The following is a 27321-nucleotide window of genomic DNA, read 5'->3' on the forward strand; positions in this document are numbered from 1 at the left end:
AAAGCGGTAGTTAAATCTTTAGACTTGATCAGATTCAAGTTCAATTGTTTGCCTTCATTTTTGCATTCTCCAAATCCAGGTCAAGTGTAGCAGACTTCACTGATGGTTCAGGTATAGCTATCTATCGTTGTGTGGCAAATTGCCACAAATTTAGTGTCTTAAAATAATACACATTTATTATTTCAAAATATCTGTGGGTTAGGAGTACAAGCATGACTTTTGCTGAGTTCTCTGCTTAAGGGTCTCATTGGCTTTAATCGTGGTGTCAACGAGGGCTATGGTTTCATTTGAAACTCACCTGGGGAAGGATCTGCTTCCAGACTCACTTAGGTTGTTGGCAGATTTTGGTTCCTTGCAGCCATAGCACTGAAGACTTCAGTCTCTTACTGGCTTTCTGTTGGAGGCCACCCTTAGGATCTGGAGGCTCTCACAGTTCTTTGACACATGGGCCTCCAAACACAGGCAGTTTCCAACATGGCAGCTTGCTTCTTCAAAGGTAGCAAGGGAAGGAGAAAGACTCAGCAAGACACTTGCTACAATCTTAGGTTCATAATCATGCACACATAATGAGATAAATCCCATCAGCTTTGCTGTGTTCTACGAGAAGTAAGTCACAGGTCACCAACGTGAGGGCATGAATTTCAAGAGACAAGGATCATGTGAGGGCCACTCTATAGCCTATTCACCACAGTTGAGAATTCTGGCGGGAAATACAGCATAGCAGAGCATGGCAGATAACTTTCAGCTTAGTATGTATTAGATATTCCTTTGCTTTGGTCAGACCTGCCACTAGGAACTTTTCACTGGCCACCTCTCTCTCCTTGGCTCTGACATATCCCCTTATAGCTAGGTTTTGTGCTCTCCACTCTCTGGCATCACCCCCTCTTTCTGGACTGTTCCTAAAAGTTTGCTTTTCTTAGGCAAATAATTTAGTTTTCTTTGTTCCAATATTTGCTTTTCTTGGTCGTTCCCTAAGGCCTATTTTTTCCTCAGTTAAATGGCTTGGCAAGTTGTTTTGCTAAAAAACAAAACAAATAAATCTATATTATATTGTGTATCTAAATGACCAACACACTATAGTTACTCTGTTTACCCTAATATTCTGCTGAATTACATATACTTTTGGAAGCTGAAACATAAAGAATAGCATGGACAGGTAACTGCTATAAAAGGTCTTTTCCTTGCTTGATTTAGGGTGGGGGTGCATGCCTTTTTAGAGTTTTATAGGACTATAAAATTTCCCTTATATATGGGTGAGAAATTGACTCATTGAATCAAGTCTACACTGTTGATAATGGTGGGCTTCTATATAGACTTCTGTCTTCCCATCCAGTTATTCCAATCAAACAGATGTCTTATAGAAAAAGACAAAAGAGTAAGAAAATCCTGACTCACTGATAAATTTCAGGTACAAGAAGATAAAAAAAGCTTTTACCCCAAATACAATCTCATACAGTGATTCTCAAATGCTAGTGAACATCAGAACTATCTGGAGGGCTCATTACAATACAGATTGCTGGATCCCACCTCCAGATTTTTATTCGGTAAGTCTGCAGTGGGGCCCAAGAAGTTGCATTTCTAACAAATTGCCAGGTGGTGCTGATGCTGCTGGTTGGGGACCATACTTTGAGAACCACAGCTGTAATATATTGCCCAAAATATCTCACAACACAGAAAAATGAGATGTGATGAAGTGGAGAAATAGGTCTTTGAATTCTGAAGGCTATGCAATATTAGCAATAACCATGCCAAGTAGGGTAGAAGACCAAAGTCCAGGTAATTAACACTCAATGTCAGTGCTACTGAGTTTCCCAGTGTTTTCCCAATTTTCTAGGGAGAGCTATATAACTAAAAGATCTGAGAGAGCATATGGCTGTGTTTATTATTATTATTATTGTGTAATTGATATACAGTATTATATTTGTTTCAGTGTACAACATAGTGATTGGATGTTTGTATACATTGATGAATAATCACCACAATAAGTCTAGTTACCATCTGTTGCTATACGCAGTTAATAAATATTATTGACTATATTCTCCACGTTTTACATTGCATCTCATGACTTACAACTGGAAATTTGTACCTATGTCTTTGAAGAATATCTGAAGGAATTGAGGTATTGATGAGTAGGACTTAATTTCATTAGGCTCAATATAGCATTGCAAGAAAAGCTGAACATGACATTATAATCAGTTATTAATCAGTCACTAGCAGTAACAATTTTTAAATTAGAAGGTAATCACTAAGATGTCTTTTGTAACTTTACAGGTTTCAATACTCAGATTCATTCATTGTTACCACTTAAGAATGCCTTGTTCCTAAGTTTGGCAGAAAAAGATTCGTAATCACCTTTCTTACTTTGTGGTAGTATGCATTGTTTCGTTTTTATTGTTTTGATTTGTTTGTAGTTTTATAAATAAGTTTACTGTTTAGTTCATTCATAAAATGATACGTAGAAAGTAAATCCCCAGGGGTGCCTGGGTGGCTCAGTCGGTTGAGCGTCTGACTTCAGCTCAGGTCATGAACTCGCGGTTTGTGAGTCCGAGCCCTGTATTGCGCTCTGTGCTGACAGCTCAGAGCCTGGAGCCTGCTTCAGATTGTATCTCCCTCTCTCTCTTGCCCCTCCCCTGCTCTCTCTCTCTCAAAATAAATAAACATTAAAAAAATTGGGGTGCCTGGGTGGCTCAGTCGGTTAAGCGTCCGACTTCAGCTCAGGTCACGATCTCGCGATCTCTTGGTCCGTGAGTTCGAGACCCGCGACGGGCTCTGGGCTGATGGCTCAGAGCCTGGAGCCTGCTTCCAATTCTGTGTCTCCCTCTCTCTCTGCTCCTCCCCCGTTCATGCTCTGTCTCTCTCTCTGTCTCAAAAATAAATAAACGTTAAAAAAAAAATTAAAAAATACATTTAAAAAAAAAGTAAATCCCTGATACTTAAAAAATAAATTAATCCCATATGGAATAAATAAAAAATAATCAACTTCAATATAAAAGATTTCTATATCAAATATGTCCCAAAGGAATTAATTTTATTAGTAGCTTGCACTTCTAAAAGAATTCTTTTCAGAGACAACAACATACTTTGTAAGGCATTTTTTTTTTTTTTTTGGAGACAGGCAAATGCCTATGGTTTTACCACAACCCAAAGGTGAAAACCAAACCAAATCAAAATGTGTCCTTTTAAGCATAGTGTAAGAAAAAGAAGTATTTCTACTGAGTTATACAGTGAATCTCCTCTCCAGTGCTTCCATTTGTTACATGAACAATGTTCATAGTTAATGAGTTGTGTAAAAATTGGGGTGAAAGGAGTGGAAAATCAAAGAGGGAATAGGTTTATCCCTATGTGAATTTTATTTTTATTTTTTAGGTTTGTTTATTTGTTTTTACTTCCAGTATGATTAACATACAGTGTTACATTAGTTTCAGGTGTACAATATAGTGGTGATTCAGCAATTCTGTACATTACTCTTTGCTCATCATGATAAGTGTGCTTTTAATCCCCTTTCCCTATTTCACCCATTACCACCCCCCCCCCCACCCTCTGGTAACCGCAAGTATGTTCTCTATAGTTAAGAGTCTATTTTTTGGTTTCTCTTTTTCTGTTTGTTTCTTAGATTTCACATATGAGTAAAATCATATGACACTTGTCTTTCTCTGACTGACCTATTTCACCTAGCATTATGCTCTGCAGATTCATCCATGTTGTTGTAAATGGCAAGATTTCATTCTTTATTATGGCTGAGTAATATTGTGTGTGCGTGTGTGTGTCTATACCACATCTTCAGTGTCCATTCGCCTATTGAATGATATTTGGGCTGCTTTCCTAATTCAGCTATTACAAATAATTCTGCAGTAGCTATAGGGATGCATATATCTTTGAATTAGTGTTTTCATATGCTGTGGGTAAATACCCAGTAGTGGAATTACTGGATCTTATGGTAATTCTATTTTTTAATTTTTGGAGAAACCTCCATAATGTTTTCTACAGTGGCTGCCCAAGTTTGCATTCCCACCCATACTGTACAAGGGTTTCTTTTTCTCTGCATCCTCATCAACACTTATTGTTTCTTGTGTTTTTTATCTTAGCCATTCTGAAAGGTGCGAGGTGATATCTCATTTTAGTTTTAATTTGCATTTCCATGATGATGAATGATGTTGAGTGTCTTTGTGTGTCTGTTGACCATCTGTATGTCTTCTTTGGAGAAATGTTTGTTCATGTCTTCTGCCCATTTTTTAATTGGCTTATTTTCTGTGTGTTGAGTTGTATAAGTTCTTCATATATTTTGGACAATAATCCTTGATCATGTATTCCATTTGCAAATATCTTCTCCCATTCAGTAGGCCGTCTTTTAGTTTTGTGGATTGTTTGCTTTGCTGTGAAAAGGTTTTTTTACTTTGATGTAGTCCCAATAGTTGATTTTCACTTTTGTTTCCCTTGCCTCAGGAGGCATATGTAGAAAAATGTTGCTATGACCAATGTCAGAGAAATTACTGCCTGTGTTCTTTTCTAACATTTTTATGGTTTCAGGCCTCACACTTAGATATTTAATCAATTTTGCGTTTATTTTTATGTGTGGTGTAAGAAAATCATCCAGTTTCACTCTTTTGCATGTAGCTGTCCAGATTTCCCAACACTATTTGAGAGACAATTTTTTTCCTATTGCATATTCTTGCCTCTTTTGTTGAAGATTAATTGACCATATACTCGTGGATTTACTTCTGAGCTCTCTATTCTATTCTGTTGATCTATGTGTCTATTTTGTGCCAGTACCATATATTGTTTTGAATTACTGCAGGTTTGTAGTATATCTTGAAATCTGGGGCTGTGAGGTCTCCAGTTTTGTTCTTCTTTTTCAAGATTTCTATGGCTATTTGGGGTTTTCTGTGGTTCCATACAAATTTTAGGATTGTTTGTTCTAATTCTGTGAAAAATGCTGTGGGTATTTTGATAGAGATTGCATTAACTCTGTAGATTGCTTTGGGTAGTATCGACATTTTAACAATATTTGTTCTTCCAATCCCTGTGTATGGGTTATCTTTCCATTTCTTGGTGTCATCTTCAATTTCTTCCTTCGGCATTTTATGGTTTCAGAATACAGGTCTTTTACCTCTTTGGTTAAGTTTGTTCATAGGTATTTTATTATTTTTGGTACAATTATAAATATGATTATTTTCTTAATTTTTCTTTCTGCTACTTCATTATTAGCATATAGAAATGCAAAGAATTTCTGTATATTGATTTTGTACCCTGAGATTTTACTGAATCCATTTATTCTAATAATTTTCTGGTGGAATTCAGGATTTTCAGTGTATAATATCATGTTATCTGCAAATGGTGAAAATTTTACTTCTTCTTTATCAACTTGGTTGCCTTTTATTTCTGTATGTTGTCTAATTACTGTGGCTAGGACTTCCAGTACAATGCTGAATAAAAGTAGTGAGAGTAAGGGGCACCTGGGTGGCTCAGTTGGTTAGGCGACCGACTTCAGCTCAGTTCATGATCTCAGGGTTCGTGAGTTCAAGCTCTGCGTCGGGCTCTGTGCCGACAGCTCAGAGCCTGGAGCCTGTTCTGGATTCTGTGTCTCCCTCTCTCTCTCCACCTCCCCTGCTCACGCTCTGTGTCTCTCTGTCTCTCAATAATAAATAAACGTTAAAAAAATTTTTTTTTTAAGCAGTGAGAGTGGACATCCTTGTCTTGTTCCTGATCTTAGGGGAAAAGCTCTGTTTTTCACCATTGAGTGTGTTAGCTCTGGGTTTTTGATATATGGCCTTTATTAATTATGGTGAGGTACATTCCCCCTACACCTACTTTGTTAAGGATTTTTATTATGAATGGATGTTGTACTTTATCAAATGCTATTTCTGCATCTATTGAAATGATAAAATTTTTTTTTTTATTGTTGATGTATTGTATCACATGGATTGATTTGTGAATATTGAACCACCCTTAAATCCCAGGAATAATTTCCACTTGATTGCGGTGAATGATTTTTTAATGTGTTGTTGGATTCAGTTTGCTAATATTCTGCTGAGGATTTTTCATTTATATTCATCAGACATATATTGGCCTATAGTTCTTTCTTTTGGTAGTGTCTTTCTCTGGTTTTGATATCAAGGTAATGCTGGTCTCAGAATAAATTTGGAAGCTTTTCTTCCTCTTCTATTTTATGGGATATTTGAAAAAAAAAATAGGTATTAACTCTTCTTTAAACATTTGATAGAATTTACCTTTGGAGCTATCTTGTCCTGGACTTTTGTTTGTTGGGAATCTTTTGATTATTGATTCAATTTCATTGCTGGTAATTGGTCTGTTCAAATTCTCTATTTCTTCCTGTTTCAGTATTGGGAGATTGTATGTTTCTAAAATTTATCCATATATTTTAGGTTGTCCAATTTATAAGCATGTACTGTTACATGATATTTTCTTATAATCCTTTGTATTTCTGTGGTATTGGTTATTTCTCTTTTGTTTCTGATTTTGTTTATTTGAGGCCTCTCTCTCTCTCTCTCTCTCTTTTTTTTTTTTTTTTTTTTGATGACTGTGGTTAAAGGTTTATCAATTCTGCTGATCTTTTCAAAGAACCAGCTCATCATTTTATTGATCTGTTCTTTTGTTTGTTTGTTTTAGTTTCTATTTTGTTTATTTCTGCTTTAATCTTGGTTATTTCCTTCCTTCTGCTGGTTTGGGTTTTTTTGTTGTTGTTGTTGTTCGTGGTTTTCTAGCTCCTTTAGTTGCAAGTTTAGGTTATTTGAGATTTTTCTTGCTTCTTGAGGTAGGCCTGTATAAACTGCCCTCTTAGAACAGCTTTTACTGCATCCCAAAGACTGTGGACCATTATGTTTTCATTTTCATTTGCCTCCATGTATTTTTTTAATTTTTTCTTTGATTTCATGATTGACCCATTCATTGTTTGGTAGCATGTTATTTAACCTCCATGTGTTTGTGGTATTTCCAGATTTTTTCTTGTGGTTGGTTGATTTCTAGTTTCATAGCCTTATGATTGGAAAAGATATGTGGTATGACTTTGATCTTTTTGAATTTGTCGAGACTTGTTTGGTAGCCTAATATGTGATCTATTCTGAAGAATGTTCCCATGTGCACTTGAGAAGAATGTGTATTCTGTTTCAGGATGGAATGTTCTGAACATATCTATCAGATCTATCTTGTCCACTGTGTCATTCAAAACCACTGTTTTTGTATTGGTTTGCTGTTTGGATGATCAATAGATGTAGTGAAGTGTTAAAGTCCCCTGTTATTATGATTTACTATCAATTACTTCCTTTGTCTTTTTGTTAGCTGCTTTATGTATTTATGCTTCCATGTTGAGTGCATAAATACTCACAATTGTTATATCTTCTTGTTGGATTATTTTTATGATTATATAGTGACCTTCTTTATCTGTTTCTGCAGTCTTTCTTTTAAAGTCTATTTTTTCCAGTGTAAGTTGGTATCCTGGCTTTATTTTTACTTACATTGCACGATGAATGCTTTTCCATCCCTTCACTTTCAATCTACATGTGTCTTTAAGTCTGAAATCCATCTCTTGTAGGCAGCATAAAGATGGTTCTTGCTTTTTTATCCATTCTGTCACCCTATGTTTTTTTGATTGGAGCATTCAATTCATTTACATTGAAAGTAATTATTGATAGGTATGTACTTACTACTATTTTGTTACTTGTTTTATGGTTGTTTTTGTAGTTCTTCTCTATTCCATCTCCTGCTCTATTCTCTCACTATTTATTGACGTTTTTTAGTGACCTATATAAAGACTCCTTTCTCTTTATTTTTTTGCACATCTGTTATTAGTTTTTGATTGTGGTTACCTTTAGGTTCATATATAACATCTTATGAATATAGCATTCTATATTAGGTTGGTGGTTACTTACATTTAAACCCATTCTTTACTCCTTTCCCCTCATGTTTTATGGTATATGATATCATACTTCCTTTTATTTTGTGAATCTCTTGACTGATTTTAATATATCTACTTATTTTTACTGCTTTTGTGCTTCCTATTTTTCTTATTCCTACTTATGGTCCCTACTTTCTACTCAGAGTACCTTTTAACATTTCTTATAGAGTTAATTTAGTGGTCATGAATTCCTTTAGCTATTGTTTGTCTGGGAAACTCTTTATCTCTCATTTTATTTATTTATTTATTTATTTATTTATTTATTTATTTTAATGTTTATTTATTTTTGAGACAGAGAGAGACAGAGCATGAATGGGGGAGGGTCAGAGAGAGAGGGAGGCACAGAATCTGAAACCGGCTCCAGGCTCTGAGCTGTCAGCACAGAGCCTGACGCGGCACTCAAACCCACGGACCGCGAGATCATGACCTGAGCCGAAGTCGGACGCTTAACCGACTGAGCCACCCAGGCGCCCCTTATTTTATTTTTTTAAATAATTTTTTTTTATTTTTTTATTTTTTTAATATGAAATTTATTGTCAAATTGGTTTCCATACAACACCCAGTGCTCATCCCAACAGGTGCCCTCCTCAATAACCATCACCCACCCACCCCTCCCTCCCACACCCCATAAATCCTCAGTTTGTTCTCAGTTTTTAGAAGTCTCTTATGTTTTGGCTCCCTCCCTCTCTAACCACTTTTTTTTCCTTCCCCTCCCCCATGGTCTTCTGTTAAGTTTCTCAGGATCCACATAGGAGTGAAAACATATGGAATCTGTCCTTCTCTGTATGACTTACTTCACTTAGCATAACACTCTCCAGTTCCATCCACATTGCTACAAAGGCCATATTTCATTCTTTCTCATTGCCACGTAGTACTCCATTGTGTATATAAATCACAATTTCTTTATCCATTCATCAGTTGATGGACATTTAGGCTCTTTCCATAATTTGGCTATTGTTGAGAGTGCTGCTATAAACATTGGGGTACAAGTGCCCCTATGCATCAGCACTCCTGTATCCCTTGGGTAAATTCCTAGCAGCGCTATTGCTGGGTCATAGGATAGATCTATTTTTAAATTTTTTGAGGAACCTCCACACTGTTTTCCAGAGCAGCGGCACCAGTTTGCATTCCCACCAACAGTGCAAGAGGGTTCCGGTTTCTCCACATCCTCTCCAGTATGTATAGTCTCCTGTTTTGTGCATTTTAGCCACTCTGACTGGCGTGAAGTGGTATCTGAGTGTGGTTTTGATTTGTATTTCCCTGATGAGGAGCGATGTTGAGCATCTTTTCATGTGCCTGTTGGCCATCCGGATGTCTTCTTTAGAGAAGTGTCTATTCATGTTTTCTGCCCATTTCTTCACTGGATTATTTGTTTTTCGGGTGTGGAGTTTGGTGAGCTCTTTGCAGATTTTGGATACTACCCCTTTGTCAGATATGTCATTTGCAAATATCTTTTCCCATTCTGTTTGTTGCCTTTTAGTTTTGTTGATTGGTTCCTTTGCAATGCAGAAGCTTTTTATCTTCATGAGGTCCCAATAGTTCTTTTTTACTTTTAATTCCCTTGCCTTTGGGGATGTGTCAAGTAAGAAATTGCTGCGGCTGAGGTCAGAGAGGTTTTTTCCTGCTTTCTCCTCTAGGGTTTTGATGGTTTCCTGTCTCACATTCAGGTCCTTTATCCATTTTGAGTTTATTTTTATGAATGCTGTAAGAAAGTGGTCTAGTTTCATCCTTCTGCATGTTGCTGTCCAGTTCTCCCAGCACCATTTGTTAAAGACATTGTCTTTTTTTCCATAGGATATTATTTCCTGCTTTGTCAAAGATTAGTTGGTCATACTTTTGTGGGTTTAGTTCTGGGGTTTCTATTCTATTCTATTGGCCTATGTGTCTGTTTTTGTGCCAATACCATGCTGTCTTGATGATGACAGCTTTGTAGTAGAGGCTAAAGTCTGGGATTGTGATGCCTCTCGCTTTGGTCTTCTTCAAAATTACTTTGGCTATCTGGGACCTTTTGTTGTTCCATATGAATTTTAGGATTGCTTGTTCTAGCTTCGAGAATGCTGGTGCCATTTTGATTGGGATTGCATTGAATGTGTAGATAGCTTTGGGTAGTATTGACATTTTAACAATATTTATTTTCCAACCCATGAGCACAGAATGTTTTTCCATTTCTTTATATCTTCTTCAATTTCCTTCATAAGCTTTCTATAGTTTTCAGCATACAGATCTTTTACATCTTTGGTTACGTTTATTCCTAGGTATTTTATGATTCTTAGTGCAGTTGTGAATGGGATCCGTTTCTTTATTTGTCTTTCTGTTGCTTCATTATTAGTGTATAAGAATGCAACTGATTTCTGTACATTGATTTTGTATCCTGCGACTTTGCTGAATTCATGTATCAGTGCTAGCAGATTTTTGGTGGAGTCTATCAGATTTTCCATGTATAATATCATGTTATCTGCATAAAGTGAACGCTTGACTTCTTCTTTGCCAATTTTGATGCCTTTGATTTCCTTTTGTTGTCTGATTACTGATGCTAGCACTTCCAATACTATGTTAAACAAGACCGGTGAGAGTGGACATCCCTGTCATGTTCCTGATCTCAGGGAGAAAGCTCTCAGTTTTTCCCCATTGAGTATGATATTAGCTGTGGGCTTTTCATAAATGGCTTTTTTGATGTTTAAGTATGTTCCTTCTGTCCCGACTTTCTGAAGGGTTTTTATTAAGAAAGGATGCTGAATTTTGTCAAATGCTTTTTCTGCATCGATTGACAGGATCGTATGGTTCTTTTCTTTTATTAATGTGATATATCACATTGATTGATTTGTGAATGTTGAACCAGCCCTGCAGCCCAGGAATGAATCCCACTTGATCATGGTGAATAACTCTTTTTATACGCTGTTGAATTCGATTTGCTAGTATCTTATTGAGAATTTTTACATCCATATTCATCAGGGATATTGGTCTGTAGTTCTCTTTTTTTTACTGGGTCTCTGTCTGGTTTAGGAATCAAAGTAATGCTGCCTTCATAGAATGAGTCTGGAAGTTTTCCTTCCCTTTCTATTTTTTTGAAATAGCTTGAGAAGGATAGGTATTATCTTTGCTTTAAATGTCTGGTAGAATTCCCCTGGGAAGCCATCTGGTCCTGGACTCTTATTTGTTGGGAGATTTTTGATAACTGATTCAACTGATTCAACGGATTGTTTGCTGGTTATGAGTCTGTTCAAGCTTTCTATTTCTTCCTGTTTGAGTTTTGGCAGTGTGTGAGTGTTTAGGAATTTGTCCATTTCTTCCAGGTTGTCCAGTTTGTTGGCATATAATTTTTCATAGTATTCCCTGATAATTGCTTGTATCTCTGAGGGATTGGTTGTAATAATTCCATTTTCATTCATGATTTTATCTATTTGGGTCATCTCCCTTTTCTTTTTGAGAAGCCTGGCTAGAGGTTTATCAATTTTGTTTATTTTTTCAAAAAACCAACTCTTGGTTTCGTTGATCTGCTCTACAGTTTTTTTAGATTCTATATTGTTTATTTCTGCTCTGATCTTTATTATTTCTCCTCTTTTGCTGAGTTTGGGGTGTCGTTGCTGTTATGCTTCTAGTTCCTTTAGGTGTGCTGTTAGATTTTGTATTTGGGATTTTTCTTGTTTCTTGAGATAGGCCTGGACTGCAATGTATTTTCCTCTCAGGACTGCCTTCGCTGCATCCCAAAGCGTTTGGATTGTTGTATTTTCATTTTCATTTGTTTCCGTATATTTTTTAATTTCTTCTCTAATTGCCTGGTTGACCCATTCATTCTTTAGTAGGGCGTTCTTTAACCTCCTGTTTGGAGGTTTTCCAGACTTTTTTTTGAGGTTGATTTCAAGCTTCATCACATTGTGGTCTGAAAGTGTGCATGGTATGATCTCAGTTCTTGTATACTTATGAAGGGCTGTTTTGTGACCCAGTATGTGATCTATCTTGGAGAAGGTTCTATGTGCACTCAAGAAGAAAGTATATTCTGTTGCTTTGGGATGCAGAGTTCTAAATATATCTGTCAAGTCCTTCTGATGCAATGTATCATTCAGGGCCCTTGTTTCTTTATTGACCGTGTGTCTAGATGATCTATCCAATGTTGTACGTGGAGTATTAAAGTCCCTGCAGTTATCACATTGTTATCAATAAGGTTGCTTATGTTTGTGATCAATTGTTTTATATATTTGGGGGCTCCTGTATTCGGCACATAGACATTTATAATTGTTAGCTCTTCCTGGTGGATAGACCCTGTAATTATTATACAATGGCCTTCTTCATCTCTTGTTACAACCTTTAATTTAAAGTCTATTTTGTCTAATATAAGTATGGCTACTCCAGCTTTCTTTTGACTTCCATTAGCATGATAGATAATTCTCCATCACCTCACTTTCAATCTGAAGGTGTCCTCAGGTCTAAAATGAGTCTCTTGTAGACAGCAAATAGATGGGTCTTGTTTTTTTATCCATTCTGATACCCTATGTCTTTTGGTGGGAGCATTTCGTCCATTTACATTCAGTGTTATTATAGAAAGATATGGGTTTAGAGTCATTGTGATGTCTGTAGGTTTCATGCTTGTAGTGATGTCTCTGGTACTTTGTTTCACAGGATCCCTCTTAGGATCTCTTATAGGGTTGGTTTAGTGGTGATGAATTCCTTCAGTTTTTGTTTGATTGGGAAGACCTTTATCTCTTCTTCTATTGTAAATGACAGACTTGCTGGATAAAGGATTCTCGGCTGCATTTGTTTTCTGTTCATCACATTGAAGATTTCCTGCCTTTCCTTTTTGGCCTGCCAAGTTTAAGTAGACAGATCTGTCACGAGTTTTATCGGTCTCCCTTTATATGCTAGAGCATGTTTATCCCTAGCTGCTTTCAGAATTCTCTCTTTATCCTTGTATTTTGCCAGTTTCACTATGATATGTCATGCAGAAGATCTATTCAAGTTACGTGTGAAGGGAGTTCTCTGTGCCTCTTGGATTTCAATGCCTTTTTCCTTCTCCAGATCAGGGAAGTTCTCAGCTATGATTTCTTCAAGTACACCTTCAGCACCTTTCCCTCTCTCTTCCTCCTCTGGAATCCCAATTATACGCATATTATTTCATTTAATTATGTCACTTAGTTCTCTAAGTCTCTCCTTACACTCCTGGATTTTTTTATCTCTCTTTTTCTCAGCTTCTTTTTCCATAATTTTATCTTCTAATTCACCTATTCTCTCCTCTGCCCCTTCAATCTGAGCTGTGGTTGCCTCCATTTTATTTTGCAGCTCATTTATGGCATTTTTTTAGCTCCTCCTGACTGTTTCTTAGTCCCTTGATCTCTGTAGTAATAGATTCTCTGCTGTCCTCTATACTTTTTTCAAGCCCAGCGATTAATTTTATGACTATTATTTTTAATTCATTTTCTGCTATATTGCTTAAATAGTTTTTGATCAGTTCGTTAGCTGTCGCTACTTCCTGGACTTTCTTTTGAGGAGAATACTTCTGTTTTGTCATTTTGGATAATCCCTGGAGTGGGGCAGAACTGCAGGGCTCTTCTTCTGTGCTGTCTGGAGTAACTTGCATTGGTGGGCGGGGCCGCAGTCAGACCTGATGTCTGCCCCCAGCCCACCACTGGGGCCACAGTCAGACTGGTGTGTACCTTATCTTCCCCTCTCCCAGGGGCTGGACTCACTGTTAAGTGGCGTGGCCCCTGTCTGGGCTACTTGCACACTGTCAGGCTTGTGGTGCTGCTTCGATGGGATCTGGTGAGTTAGCCAGGGTGGATCCGCAAGAGCAAGCTCAGCTGGCTTTGCCTTCGGTGGTCTGCTTTGGAAGGAGCCCTGTGGCACTGGGAGGTAGGCAGACCTGTCAGCAGGATGAATCTGCAGAAGCACAGCATTGGGTGTTTGTGCGGTGCAAGCAAGTTCGTGAGGGGAACTGGTTCCCTTTGGGATTTTGGCTGGGGGATGGGCGAGGGACATGGTGCTTCCCAGCACCTTTGTTCCCTGCCAAGCTGAGCTCTGTCTTCCAGGGCTCAACAACTCTCCCTCCTGTTGTCCTTTAGCCCTCCCGCTCTCTGAGCAGAGCTGTTGACTTATAACATTCCAGATGTTAAGTCCCGCTGGTTGTCAGAACACACTCCGTCTGGCCCCTCCACTTTGTACAAGCCAGACTCGGGGGCTCTGCCTTGCTGGGTGGGCTGGCTGCCCCTCCACTGCCCTGGCTCCCTCCCCTCTCTCATTTTATTTTGAATGATAGCCTTACTGGATAGAGTATTCTTGGCTGCATGTTTTTTTCTTTTAGTACTTTGAATATATCATGTCACTCCCTTCAGACCTGCAAAGTTTCTGCTGAAAAAATCAGCTGATAGCCTTGTGGGGTTTCCTTTCTATCTAACTGTCTTCTCTTCTCTTGCTGCTTTAGAAATTCTCTTTATCACTACTTTTTACCATTTTATTTTTTTTTTAATTTTTTTTCAACGTTTATTTATTTATTTATTTATTTTTGGGACAGAGAGAGACAGAGCATGAACGGGGGAGGGGCAGAGAGAGAGGGAGACACAGAATCGGAAACAGGCTCCAAGCCATCAGCCCAGAGCCTGACGCGGGGCTCGAACTCACAGACCGCGAGATCGTGACCTGGCTGAAGTCGGACGCTTAACCGACTGCGCCACCCAGACGCCCCACTTTTTACCATTTTAATGACCATATGTCATGGTGTGGATCTTCTTGAGTTGATTTTATTGAGGCCTGTCTATGACTTCTGGATCTGGATTTCTGGTTCCTTCCCCAGATTCAGTAAGTTTTCAGCTATTATTTCTTCAAATAAATTTTCTGCCTTCTTTTCTCTCTCTTCTCATTTTTTTTTCCCCTCTCTTCTCCTTATGGGATGCCTATAATGTAAGTGTTGGTGTGGCTGAGTTCCCTAAGTCTATTTTCATATTTTATTATTATTTTTCTCTCTCCTTGATTACTTTCCATTATTCTGTCCTCCAGGTCACTGACCCATTTTATGCTTCTTCTAGTCTACTGTTTATTCCATCTAGTGTATTTTTATTCTTTTTAATGTTTATTTATTTGAGAGAGAGAACATGAGCAGGGGAGGGGAAGAGAGAGAGAGACAGAGAGAGAGAGAATATCTGAAGCAGGGTCCATGCTGTCAGCACAGAACCTGTCATGGGGCTCAATCCCATGACATGAGATCATGACCTGAACCAAAATCAAGAATCAGATGCTTAACCAACTGAATCACCCAGATGCCCTGATCATATTATTTTTTAATGCCACTTATTTATTTTGAGAGAGAGAGAGAGAGAGTGCAAGCAGAGGAAGGGGAAGACAAAGGGGGAGAGAGAGAGGATACCAAGCAGGCTCCACACTATCAGTGCAGAGCCCAACGTGAGGCTCAATCCCACAGACCATGAGATCATGACCTGAGCCAGAATCAGGAATTGAACACTCAACCAACTGAACCACCCAGGTACCCCAGTCATATTTTTTTAATAAATAAATTTATTCCTTTTTTTTTTTTTTAGCATCCTGGTAACTGACTAGGCAGACCACCACTGGAAGGGGAAAGAATTACCCAAGTGTTTTTCTTCTTCAGTTATAAAAAGATTACTTAAAGTGATTATTGAATAAACAACTACAGAAGCAACTTGAAAAATTATAAATTTCATATATAGATGGAAAACTAAAATCCTACAAAAAGTTCATATTGTATCTTATAATAATCTCCAAAATACAGATCAGATTAAATCTTAATATATGGACTTAGTCAACACACAAGAGAATACTCAGCAATACATTTGGGAAACACAAGCTACATTCATTCATTCATGCATGCATGCATGCATTCATTCATCCATCTCTTCATCTTGTTGACATTTGTTGAGTGCCTCTCTTATGCCTGGCATCATTCTTCCAACTGGGTTTACACTCATGTAAGAGACAGGCATGTTCCCTCCTCTCACTGAATTCACATTCTACCATAACCATATTGCCAATAGGGAGAATGAGATGGTCTAAATACCCACACAAAGTCTATTGAATGTCTATCCCAAATTTGTTATGGTGTTTCTTATATATCCGACTTTAATTAGAAGAATAGTTATAAGAAGCATATTGAAGCTGATAATGATATACTTTCATACAATCTGGATTCTGTAATTTAGCATATGTAAAATAATTTTTAGAACTAAAATTTCTTAATATTAATGTTATCTACAACATGACTCTATATGTATGTCCTGCCTCATATATATTAAAAGAACTCTAATTATTCCCAGTTCCTATGGTTAAAGGAAATTGATTCTCTGGATCAGTAGTTCTAAACCAGGGGTGACTTTTCCCTATTCCCTGCCTATCCACATTCCCCCAGCTCTCCAACCTAGGGACATTTGGCAATGTTCGGCAGGTTATTTGGTTGTCACTAGTGGGATCTGGTGGATAGAAGCCAGGGACATTACTAAATCCTACAATGTACAGTGTAGCACACCCATAAAAAAAAAAAAAAGAAACCAAAAAAAATTCCTGCCCAAATTGTCAATAGTACTGAGGTAGAGAAACCCTGCTTTCGCTAATGAGAGAGATGATTTCCTTCTTCACATATTTTTCCTTTCTCCACCCCTCACTTTTACAAGTTTAACTCCACTGGTTTAACCAACTATTCATTTATTTACATTTCTCCAAAATTCACTATTAAGACATTGTGGAGGATCCAAAGACATAAAATAGGATATCTGGTTTCTAATTTGTATCTGACTGTAAGAACCCAACTTACATTTAACTGGAGGATTATTTGGCTTTTGGAAAAGGATGAGTGACCAATTAAAACATTCCTTTAGATGATGATACCAGGAGCTCTTTTGTGCGTTCTGCTTATCATTCCAGTTCTCTCCATCTCCAGTTGAATACCATTTAGCATGGTAGAAGTCTCGTTCTGAATTCTCTGGAAGATAAAAATGCAGTTCTATTGTTCAAATTGCATTAAAGGCAGAACCATGTGGGGGTGAGAAGGACAGGAAAATACGACCCTTTGTAATCATAATGTGGGGGTAATGTTTGGCTTAATAATAGGTTACAAAATAGATTTCTTAATCTAAAACGATAAAATCTCTTGAATAAGGGCAAGCTGATACCTCAGATCATGTACAAATAAGGCAATATTTAATTGCATTGTAATCCTGGAATACATCAGACAACTAACCCTTTCTTGTCTGCTGTTAGTCACATTTACATCTTGACACTACAAGGATCCTCCTCATTTGCACCCAAAATGACAATGAGTCGACCCAAGAAGAGAAAATAACATCAGGATTATGTAATAAATCCCTATCTGAACAAATTTGGGTGTTCTTTGACTGCATTTGGGTGAGAAAATATAGAGACACAGGAAAGGTAAGTATGAACAAAGAAAAGTTAGTGGTTTTCAACATCACTGACTATGACACATACACTGTGTGTGTGTGTGTGTGTGTGTGTGTGTGTGTACTTATACACATATATTCTGTATTATCCAGAAGCATCCATATAATAGAGAGGTACCCTGCCTGTCTTTTCTGTAAAGAGCTGATTAAGTGGTTCACAATAGTGCATCGTGCTATTTGCTCTTATCCTCAATTTTCCTGATGATTCACCTAGAATATGGCTCTCTCTCTAGAAACAGCTAAAATTAACAGAACAATTTAGAAAACCCACTGAGCTAAAGTTGCACAGTGCAGACTAAAAGAATGGAGGTAGATGGGTGACTCAGGGGATTCTTAATGGAATTTTAAACCTTTCGTCTTCAGACTCTCTCAATTTATGGATGAGGCAGTATTCTCTTGGATACTTCCAAAGTGCTTTTTTGGACAACTCATTACTTCAAATTAGGGGAGGCTGATAGCAGGTGTGGTGTTTCAGGAGACATTCAGGATTAGAGGCCAAATTTCCCACTCTGAATTGCTGGTGTTTAGAAACTTGGTTTACAGGGAGCCGCATCAGGGGTTCAAGGGCTGGTACAGTATTTGGTCTCCTGGGAGGCCCCTTCCAGTGCTGATAAGCTCCTCACTTAAATCAACACCAAGTTCTGAAAGAGGTTCTAAGAATCCACTGGTCTGAGGATATAATGATGCAGTGATTCCTCCCAAACCCCTTGCATTCCCAGGGGGATATAGGGGGTTAGAATACTCCCAACAGTCACACACGATGATCTCCCAGGCTGGGAACCAACCCAGGGCAGGGCTCATTTTTCTGTGAGCTCCCTACCTCCAAAGACCTCTCAGGTTCAGATCATAGCTTTATAGTGGTCACAATATCTGGAATAGTTGGAACATTTAGAAATCTGAGACAGCAGTACTGGGTACTTTTCCTAAAGTAGATAATCATAATTTGTGCAAAGCTTTCCCAAGAGCCTGGTCACCCCGCTGTTCCCTGGTATCTCAGAGCAAAGTGGATGGTGGTGGGGCATTTAATGAAAGATATTCACTATTTACTCTTGTTATTATGGGGATAGATTCTCCCTTTAATTCATGACCATAAACCTGAAGTGGGCCTACCAGCCAAAATGAGACCAAGAAAGAAGAGGTTCTAGGGAGGTCTATGAGAAGCTATTGGCCCTGTGTAGGGTCTACCGCCAATACCTGGTGGCAAGTCTGGGGTCTGTATTGGATATCAGGGCCACAGTCAGGAAGAAGCTAGATGCATTGTAGATGGGAGCAAAAGCAAACTATTAATCTATCACCACATCTCATAGCAGCAAGTTTCTGAAGGGAGTAACCACTGTCTACCTGTTTTGGTGAACTCTAACCTGGAAGCAAACAAGGAAGAGAATTCTAGGAAAGGAAGCCAGGAGGCTTTAACTGAGTTAACAATAGCACAGTCCAGCAAGCAGTGATAGTAAAGTTAGAGTAAAACTGAAAATTAATCATTGGATCCATCAATGGGGACTATGGCAAGAACAAATTTGATGGCCTGATGGGAACAAGAAATTTCTTGGTATAGATTTATGAGAGGTCAGATGGAAAAGGTAAATATTTTAAGAAGTTTTACTGCAGAGAGAAGCAAAAAAAAAATGTGGTAGTAGCTGGGTGATAAAGAGGGGCCAAGGGGAGGTTTAAAATATAAAATATTAATTTTTTGAGCATAGTTGACACACAATGTTACAATAGTTTCAGGCGTACAATATAGTGATTTGACAAGTCTATACATTATGCTGTGCTCCCCACCAGTGTACTATCATCTGTCACCATACAGCACTATTATATTACTGTTGTCTATATTCCCTATGCTGTGTCTTTCATCCCCATGACTTAGTCATTTCGTAACAAGAGCCTGTATCTCCCACTCCCCTTCCTCCTCTCTGGCCACCATTAGTTTGTCCTCAGTATTTATGGGTCTATTTCTGCTTTGTTGTTGTTGCTGTTCATTTTTTAGAGCCCACATATAAGTGAAATCATATGGTATTTATCTTTCTTTGGCTACTTATTCCACTTAGGATAATGTCCTCTAGAGCCATCCATGTTGTCACAAATGGCAAGATCTCATTCTATTTATGGCTGAATAATACTCCATTATGTATATAAATATGTATATATACATAAATATAAAATATTTATAAATATAAGTATATACTATGTAAATAAATATGTAAATATTTATTTATTCATTTATTTTTACCATTTAGAATTTTTATTGATTCATTCATTTATTTATTTTGAGAGGGAAAGAATGCATGTGTGCACATGGGAGCAGGGGAGGGTCAGAGAGAGGAGGAGAGAGAATCCCAAGGAGGCTGCACACTGTGAGCACAGAGCCTGATGGGGGGGTTCAATCTCAGGAACCATGAGATCATGACCTGAGTTGAGATTAAGAGACACTTAACTGACTGAGACACCCAAGCATCCCTGATTTACTACTCCTTCTTTATACTTCTTTTTTGATAAACACTTCAGTTGCTTCCATATCCTGGTTATTATAAATAATGTTGCAATAAATATAGGGATGCACATATCTTTCTGAATTAGTGTTTTTGCTTTCCTTGGATAAATACTCAGTAGTGGAATTACCGGATCATGTAGTATCCTGTTTTTAATATTTTGACTAACTTCCATACTGTTTTCCACAGTGGCTGCACCAATTTACATTCCCACCACCAGTGCATGAGGGTTCCATTTTCTTTACACAAGGGAAATTGGTTTCTTGTTGTTTTCTTTTATGTTGGAAGAATAACAATGTGTTCGTATATTAATGGGAATGATCCAGTGGAGAAGATGCACTTGATGTTGAAGAGTAAGGGTAAATTGCCGGAGCAACATGTTTGGATTGAAAAGGAGAGAACACACTAGAGACACTGGCTTTAGACGCATGGAATCTTGGCACTACTTGCCACCTCCATTGCCACCAGCCTGGTCCAAGCTGCCGTCTCTTAACTGGATGATTGCATTAACTCCTAACTAGTCTCCCTGCTCCTGCTCTTTATCCATCTATAAACTGTTTTCAACACAGTATTCAGAGTGATCCTTTTAAAAGTATGTCAGATCGGGTCACCCCAGTGCTCTAAACCCTGCAATAGACCTCACTTCGCTAGGAGAAAAGTCAAAGTCCTTGCAATGGTGCACAAGGTGCCTACTGATCTGGTTCTTCATTAGGTCTATAATGTTCTCTCTCTTTCTCTCTCTCTCTGTCTCTTTGTCTCTCTGTCTCTTTTCTCGCTCTCTCGCTCTCTTTCCCCTTCTCTCCTCTCTTCTCTCTAAACCTCTTGATTTTTCTTGGAACTCCCTGGAACCTCCCTGCCACAGGACCTTTGCTTTATTTTTTGCCTCTGCCTAGGACATGTTTGTCCCTTATTTGACTCCCTCTGTTGCTTCAAGTTTTTGTTCATATCTCAAATTCTCAGCAGCCTACCCTGACTGCTTAGCTAAAATTGTAACCTTAGCCTCATCCTCTTGTACCCTTCATAGTGCTCTACTTTTTCTTTTTTCCATAAATATTTACTACCTTCTAAAGACAATGTAATTGACTACTTTCTTATGTTTATAGCGTGTTGCCTTTCTCCTCGAGATAGAATGTGATCTCCAAGAGTGACACATCCATGAGTGTATCTCAAACTCCTTAGAACCATGCCTGGAACATAGTAGACAGTGAATAAATATTTGTAGGATGAATTAATATATTTAGCTATCAGAGAATCTCCAGTAAGCTTTCTGAAGATTTATGAATGCAAAGTCAAAAACTGTCCCTTTGTGCCAGGTAAATCTATTACTCTCCGTAAATCTTATCAGTATGTGTCTGCTAAGCTGCAGCAAATTAGTTTGAAAGCTAAAGGATGTGTATGATATTTGTATCTAACTCTTTTGCATTCAGTGCAAAGCATATCCAGCAAATATTTATAATCACCTTCACATATGCTTGGCACTTACTGATTTGTAATTTCATTTCATGAAACCTCCCAACAACCTTGTGGGGTAGACATTATCATCTTCATTTAATTGGTAAAGAAAATGAAATTAAGAAGAGTTAAATGGCTTGCTCAAATTCTTACAAAATTAGTACATGGGGGATGCAGCTCTCAAGTACAGACTTTCTTATATACCATTGGTGATGCTTCCTAGCTTAGCTACATTACATGGAGAAGTAGCTCATGTAGCACCTAAATGCTAATTGCATATTGAAGGAATTGTCAAATTTAATGTTGGTAGTTTGAGAGCCTTTCTATTGAATTTTAACTAAATATCTATCTACCCATCTATGCATCTTTCTATCCATCCATCTATATAGATTTATACACACACACACACACACACACACACACACACACACAAACACACACACACACATTTATTGAGTATTTGTGCCAGGCATGATGCTAAGTGCTATGCAAATATTATCTCATTTTTATCCTGTGCAAACACTATCATCAAGATATTCCATTTTGTAGATGGGAAAACTGAGGCATAGAGAGGCTAAATAACTTGTTCCAGGTTGACAGCACAATAAGCCACAGTGTAAACCTGAAAAGTCTGACTGCACAATGTTCCTAATCATCACAACATACATCTTCCTTCCTCAGTTATTTGATGATAGGTTTGATTATCTTAATCAGATAGTATTTAGAGGGAAATAATATCTCAACTACTTTGCTTTATCCCTGAAGAAAGATGTGTGCTTCTTAAAGTGCCTTTGACCGGTGTTCTTCTATGAGGCTAGTTGTTGATCAGGTCCACCGTGCTGGGTAGAGCTGACACGCGATTCTGACTACAGTGAGGTCAGTAAAGCCACCCTTCCAGAGCTTCTGTTTTCTTTTGGAACCCTACATCTGCTATAAATGTTCAGTCTTTGAACACCTGCCTCAGTGACTCCCCAGACTGGTCATTGTCAACCTAGTTCCTGGAGGCTGAGCCCAGCATACCAACAATATATGTTAAAAGGTGAATTTTTTCATAAAAACACTATTTTAAACCATGATTAACGTTTCTTCGTTAGTTAAAACATTTTCTGCTCTTTGCCATTCTCATACCTATTGACATTTTAATCTGAGCAGTTTGGAATGGGTGAGTGTGAAGAGACCAAGTTAAAATATCAAATTCGGATTGCAAGTATGTACATGTAAAGAGACGAGCATCTAGAAAAGGAATCCATGTGTCCATAAACTCACTTTTAACTACACTCCAGAAACCTCCTCATATTCTAAACCTGGCCAGAATTTCATAGTTCAAGATCTAAGCTTCTCTGGCCCCTGGAAGAACCAGAAAATACTTTTTACTGCTTCTCTCTGCTGGTCTGTTTTTACCACTGGGGGAAATACAGAACAGAGGAAAACAATTTTCTTATTTTTAAGAGATCAAAATAATACAGGTAACAATGTCTCTGGGGCTTTTATATCAAGTTATGATACAGACATTCTGCATTTATCTAGATTTATCAATAATAAGAAGAGGCAGAGAAGTTTCTTCCACCTAATGTAATGAAACTGTAAGTAGGTTGGATAACACTAACCTAATAAGTAGTCTAACACTAGTACAAACCCATTCCCCAAAGTGATTAGCAGAATAGTTTCTTTCTGAATGCTGTCTGGCTTTTATTGGGCTATTCCACTAAATTTCCATTAGACCCATCTTGATTTCTTTTAAACACTGGTCATATATCCACTGATTAATTTCGCAAACATTTTATTGAACATCACCCATGTGCTACAAACTGTGCTTAGCATCTGGGAAACAGAGATGAGTTCAAACCAGTTCCAACCCTGAGGGAACTTATAGCCGCATGAAAAAAACAATTACCCTAACAGGTAATCATACTGTAAAGTGATAACTACAGTGAGAGATAGTTATATAAGAACCTATGCCTTGTAGGACTGTTTTAAATCAGATAATTTCTTCTGCACATGAAAGCAAATTAGAAATAGAAACTCTCAGACTACTGTATGCAAAACTCTTTCTCAAACTATACAATGCATAGAGCCATGCTATATTAATCTCAATAAGAGAAAAGAAAAAAAAACATAACTCTAAAAAAGCATCCGATCATTAGATATAGGGTATGGAACTACTTCATTATAGTAGCCATAGTTTTAAAGGTAGCACTTTACATAATGTACTTTGTTATTTTTAAATTCTTAATTACCAAGTTTTAATCAACTTTGAACCTCTAGTTCTTCTGAATCATAATAGATTTCTTCTGTCTTCCTCTTCTTGATTGGCTATATATTTTAAAATTTGTATCTGTGTTTTTATTCAAAATGTAGGTTTGTTTCAGTCTGCCTGGTTTTGAAGTGCTCAAATGTTATTTTCATGAATGCCTTGTGCTGTTACCGATTGGCAGACAAGTAGAATTGTCAAACTGCAGAGTAGCAGGCTAATCTTGGTTCTACTTCCTGTTAGCAACAGCACATCGGTGTTATTCCGCCAGGGGTGGGATGCCAAGATGCCACTTAAACCCACACTGACTAACACCTCTTCCACTCTCTATGGGGGGAGTATGGGTTCTATCACCAGGAAAGTAAGTTCCTGTACTTTTCAATTTGACATATGGAGACTACTGGAACAGGTAGACAAGAGAGGGAAATATGAGATCTTGGCAGGTTCTTGGCAAGGATGGGAACCTCTATAGATTCTGAGAGGGATTTTCTTGATCTACTTACATGTTTTCACATGTGCGTAGTCAGTGTAAAGATCTGCTTTTCTTGGCATAATCAGGTAGAGACTTGAAATTTGCAGTGCTCCTTGGAGGAACAGAGGTGAGGTGGATACAGAAGGAGAGTGGAGGGGACAAATAGGCCAGTGGCAGGCAGAGGGCCTGGAGAGAAAGACAGCCACAGGAAATGAACGGCATTGGGTTCGATAAAGGGTTTTAAAGAACAAAAGTACCATAAACACCCACTTTGTAGTTTTGGGCCATACTATAATGTAACTGCCTCAGATACCCACAAGCCTTCAATAAAACTCCACTACATAAACCAAACATGTATTTGAGGTTATTTAGGAACAAACAAATAAAAATATTTGTGGTGCACCTTAAGGTCATCTGAGGCCCAAAAGAGGAGACCCATAGGAACAGAAGCACAGGAGACGCTCAGGTTTCAATGGAAAAATAACATTGCAGGGAGCTAGGATGGCAGCATGGTGGGAGGACCCTAGGCTTGCCTCGCTCCTTGAACACTGCTAGGTAACTATCAAATCCTTCTCAATACTCAACATACTGACCTGAGGACTGAGAACAAACTGCACAACTAGAAGAGAAAAGGCCATAATGAGGAATGTAGGAAATGCAGAGACATGTTTTGGGAGAGAAACAGATCACTAATATTATCCTCAATGGCCTCTACAGGCAGGAGCAAGACAGGGATGTCCACTCTCACCCCTGTTACTTAACATAGTACTGGAAGTCCTAGCCTCATCAATAAGACAACACAAAGAAGGAAAATTGACAAGGAAGAAGTCAAACTTTCACTATTTGCAGATGACATGATATTCTATAAATAAAACCCAAAAGACCCCACCAAAGAATTGCTAGAACTGATACATGAATTCAGTAAAGTCTCAGGATACAAAATCAATGTACAGAAATCTGTTGCATTCTATACACCAATAATGAAGCAGCAAAAAGAGAAATCAATGAATCTATTCCATTTACAATTGCACCAAAACCTATAAGATACCTAGGAATAAACTTAACCCAACAGGTGAAAGGTCTGTACTCTGAAAATTATAAAACATTGACAAAGGAAGTTGAAGATGACATAAAGAAATGGAAAAACATTCCATGCTTGTGGATTGAAAGAACAAATGTTGTTAAAATGTCTATACTACAGAGTTAATGCAACCTCTGTCAAAATACCAGCTGCGTTTTTCACAGAGCTGGAACAAACAATCCTAAAACTTGTATGGAACCACAAAGACCCCAAATAGCCAATGCTAATCTTGAAAAAGAAAAGCGAAGCTGGAAGTCTCACAAGTCCAGACTTCAAGTTATATTACAAAACTATAGTGATCAAGATAGTATGGTACTGGCACAAAAACAGACACATAGATCAATGAAGCAGAATAGAAAACCCAGAAATTTACCCATTACTATATGGTCAACTAATCTTCAACAAAGCAGAAAAGAATACCCAGTGGAAAAAAGACTGTCTCTTCAACAAATGGCGTTGGAAAAACTGGAAACCAACATGCAAAAGAATAAAACTGGGCCGCTTTCTTACACCATACACAACAATAAGTTCAAAATGAATGGAAGACCTAAATGTGAGACAGGAAATCATCAAAATCTTAGAGGAGAACACAGTCAGCAACCTCGTTGACAATGGCTGTATCAACTTCTTACTAGATATGTCTCTCAAGGCAAAGGAAACAAAAGCAAAAACAAACTATTGGGACTTCATCAAAATAAAAGGCTTCTGCATAGGAAAGGAAACAATAAACAAAACTAAAAGGCAGCCTACAGAATGGGAAGAGATATTTGCAAATGACATGTCTGGTAAAGGGTTAGTAAACAACATCTATAAAGAACTTATCAAATTTGACAACCCAAAAACAAATAATCCAGTTAAGAAATGGGCAGAAGACATGAATAGACCTTTTTCCAAAAAAGACATAGAGGTGGCTAACAGACACATGAAAAGATGCTCAACTTCACTCATCATTGAGGAAATGCAAATCAAAACTACAATGAAATATAACCTCACACCTGTCAGAATGGCTAAAATTAACAACACAGGAAACAAGTGTTGGCAAGGATGCAGAGAAAGGGGAACTGTCTTACACTGTTGGTGGGAATGAAAACTGGTGCAGCCACTCTGAAAAACAGTCTGAAGCTTCCTCCAAAAGTTAAAAATAGAACTACCTTATGACCCAGCAGTTGCACTACTAGCTATTTACCCAAAGGATACAAAAATACTGATTTGAAGGGATACATGCACCCCGATGTCTATAGCAGCATTATCAAGAATGCCAGATTATGGAAAGAGCCCAAATGTCCATTGACTGATCAGTGGATACAGAAGAGGTGGTATATACAATGGTATATATATACAATGACTATTATTACTTATCCATAAAAAATAATGAAATCTTGCCATTTGCAGTGATGTGGATGGAGCTAGAGTGTATTATGCTAAGCGAAATAGGTCAGTCAAAGAAAGACAAATATCATATGATTTCACTCATATATGTAATTTAAGGAACAGAACAGATGAACATGGTAGGGGGAAGTAGAGGCAAACTCGAAAAAAAACCTTTCAACTATAGAGAACAAACTGAAGATTGATGGAGGAAAAGTAGGCAGTGGGATGAGTTAAATGGTTGATGGGAATTAAGGAGGGCACTTGTGATGAGCATCAGGTGTTGTATGTAAGTGATCAATCACTAAATTCTACACCTGAAACTAATATTACACTATATGTTAACAGGAATTTAAATAAAAACTTGAAAAAATAAATAAAAATTTTGAAAAAAAAAATTGAAGCAAAAACTTGTAAGAGAAAGGGAATGCTGAGAATTCCTGGAGATATCTCTGAGTTCTATGAGTACATGCATATGTGTGTTTAGGTGTGTTTTAGAAAGTAGTAGAAGATGTTAGATTTCTCACTATACAGGGAAAGGACTTCCCAACACTTTAATTTAAAAACAGTTTAAACAGCAAAATTAAATTAGCCCATAATTCTAAAGGATTTTGGGCTTCTTAGGCAAATAATACTTAAATTACACAGTGAACATCTTTTGGATAAAATGGTGGTTCTACCTGTAAAGTACACTTGTGAGAGATATTTATTGTTTTATGCTTGTTTGATAAATTGGATAGCTCAGCTGGTTTGAGTCTTGCTAATGAAACCATTTACGAGTTTACTTTTCACTCCAGACATTTCTTCTTGTGCAGAGGAAAATTCTGTGCCAAAGTAAGAGCCACTCCAGAGTGACTGACACAGAACAATGCAAAGTCCT

At 37.8% G+C, this 27321-nt stretch overlaps 1 protein-coding gene across 1 annotated transcript in view; it reads left to right on the forward strand.

Moving 5' to 3' along the window:
• KCNB2 (potassium voltage-gated channel subfamily B member 2) overlaps nucleotides 1–27321 on the forward strand; it is a 623843-nt gene that overhangs the window by 105195 nt on the left and 491327 nt on the right. The window lies entirely within an intron of this gene.

This window comes from Felis catus, chromosome F2, assembly GCF_018350175.1.
Source record: "Felis catus isolate Fca126 chromosome F2, F.catus_Fca126_mat1.0, whole genome shotgun sequence".
In the NCBI taxonomy this organism is placed as follows: domain Eukaryota; kingdom Metazoa; phylum Chordata; class Mammalia; order Carnivora; family Felidae; genus Felis; species Felis catus.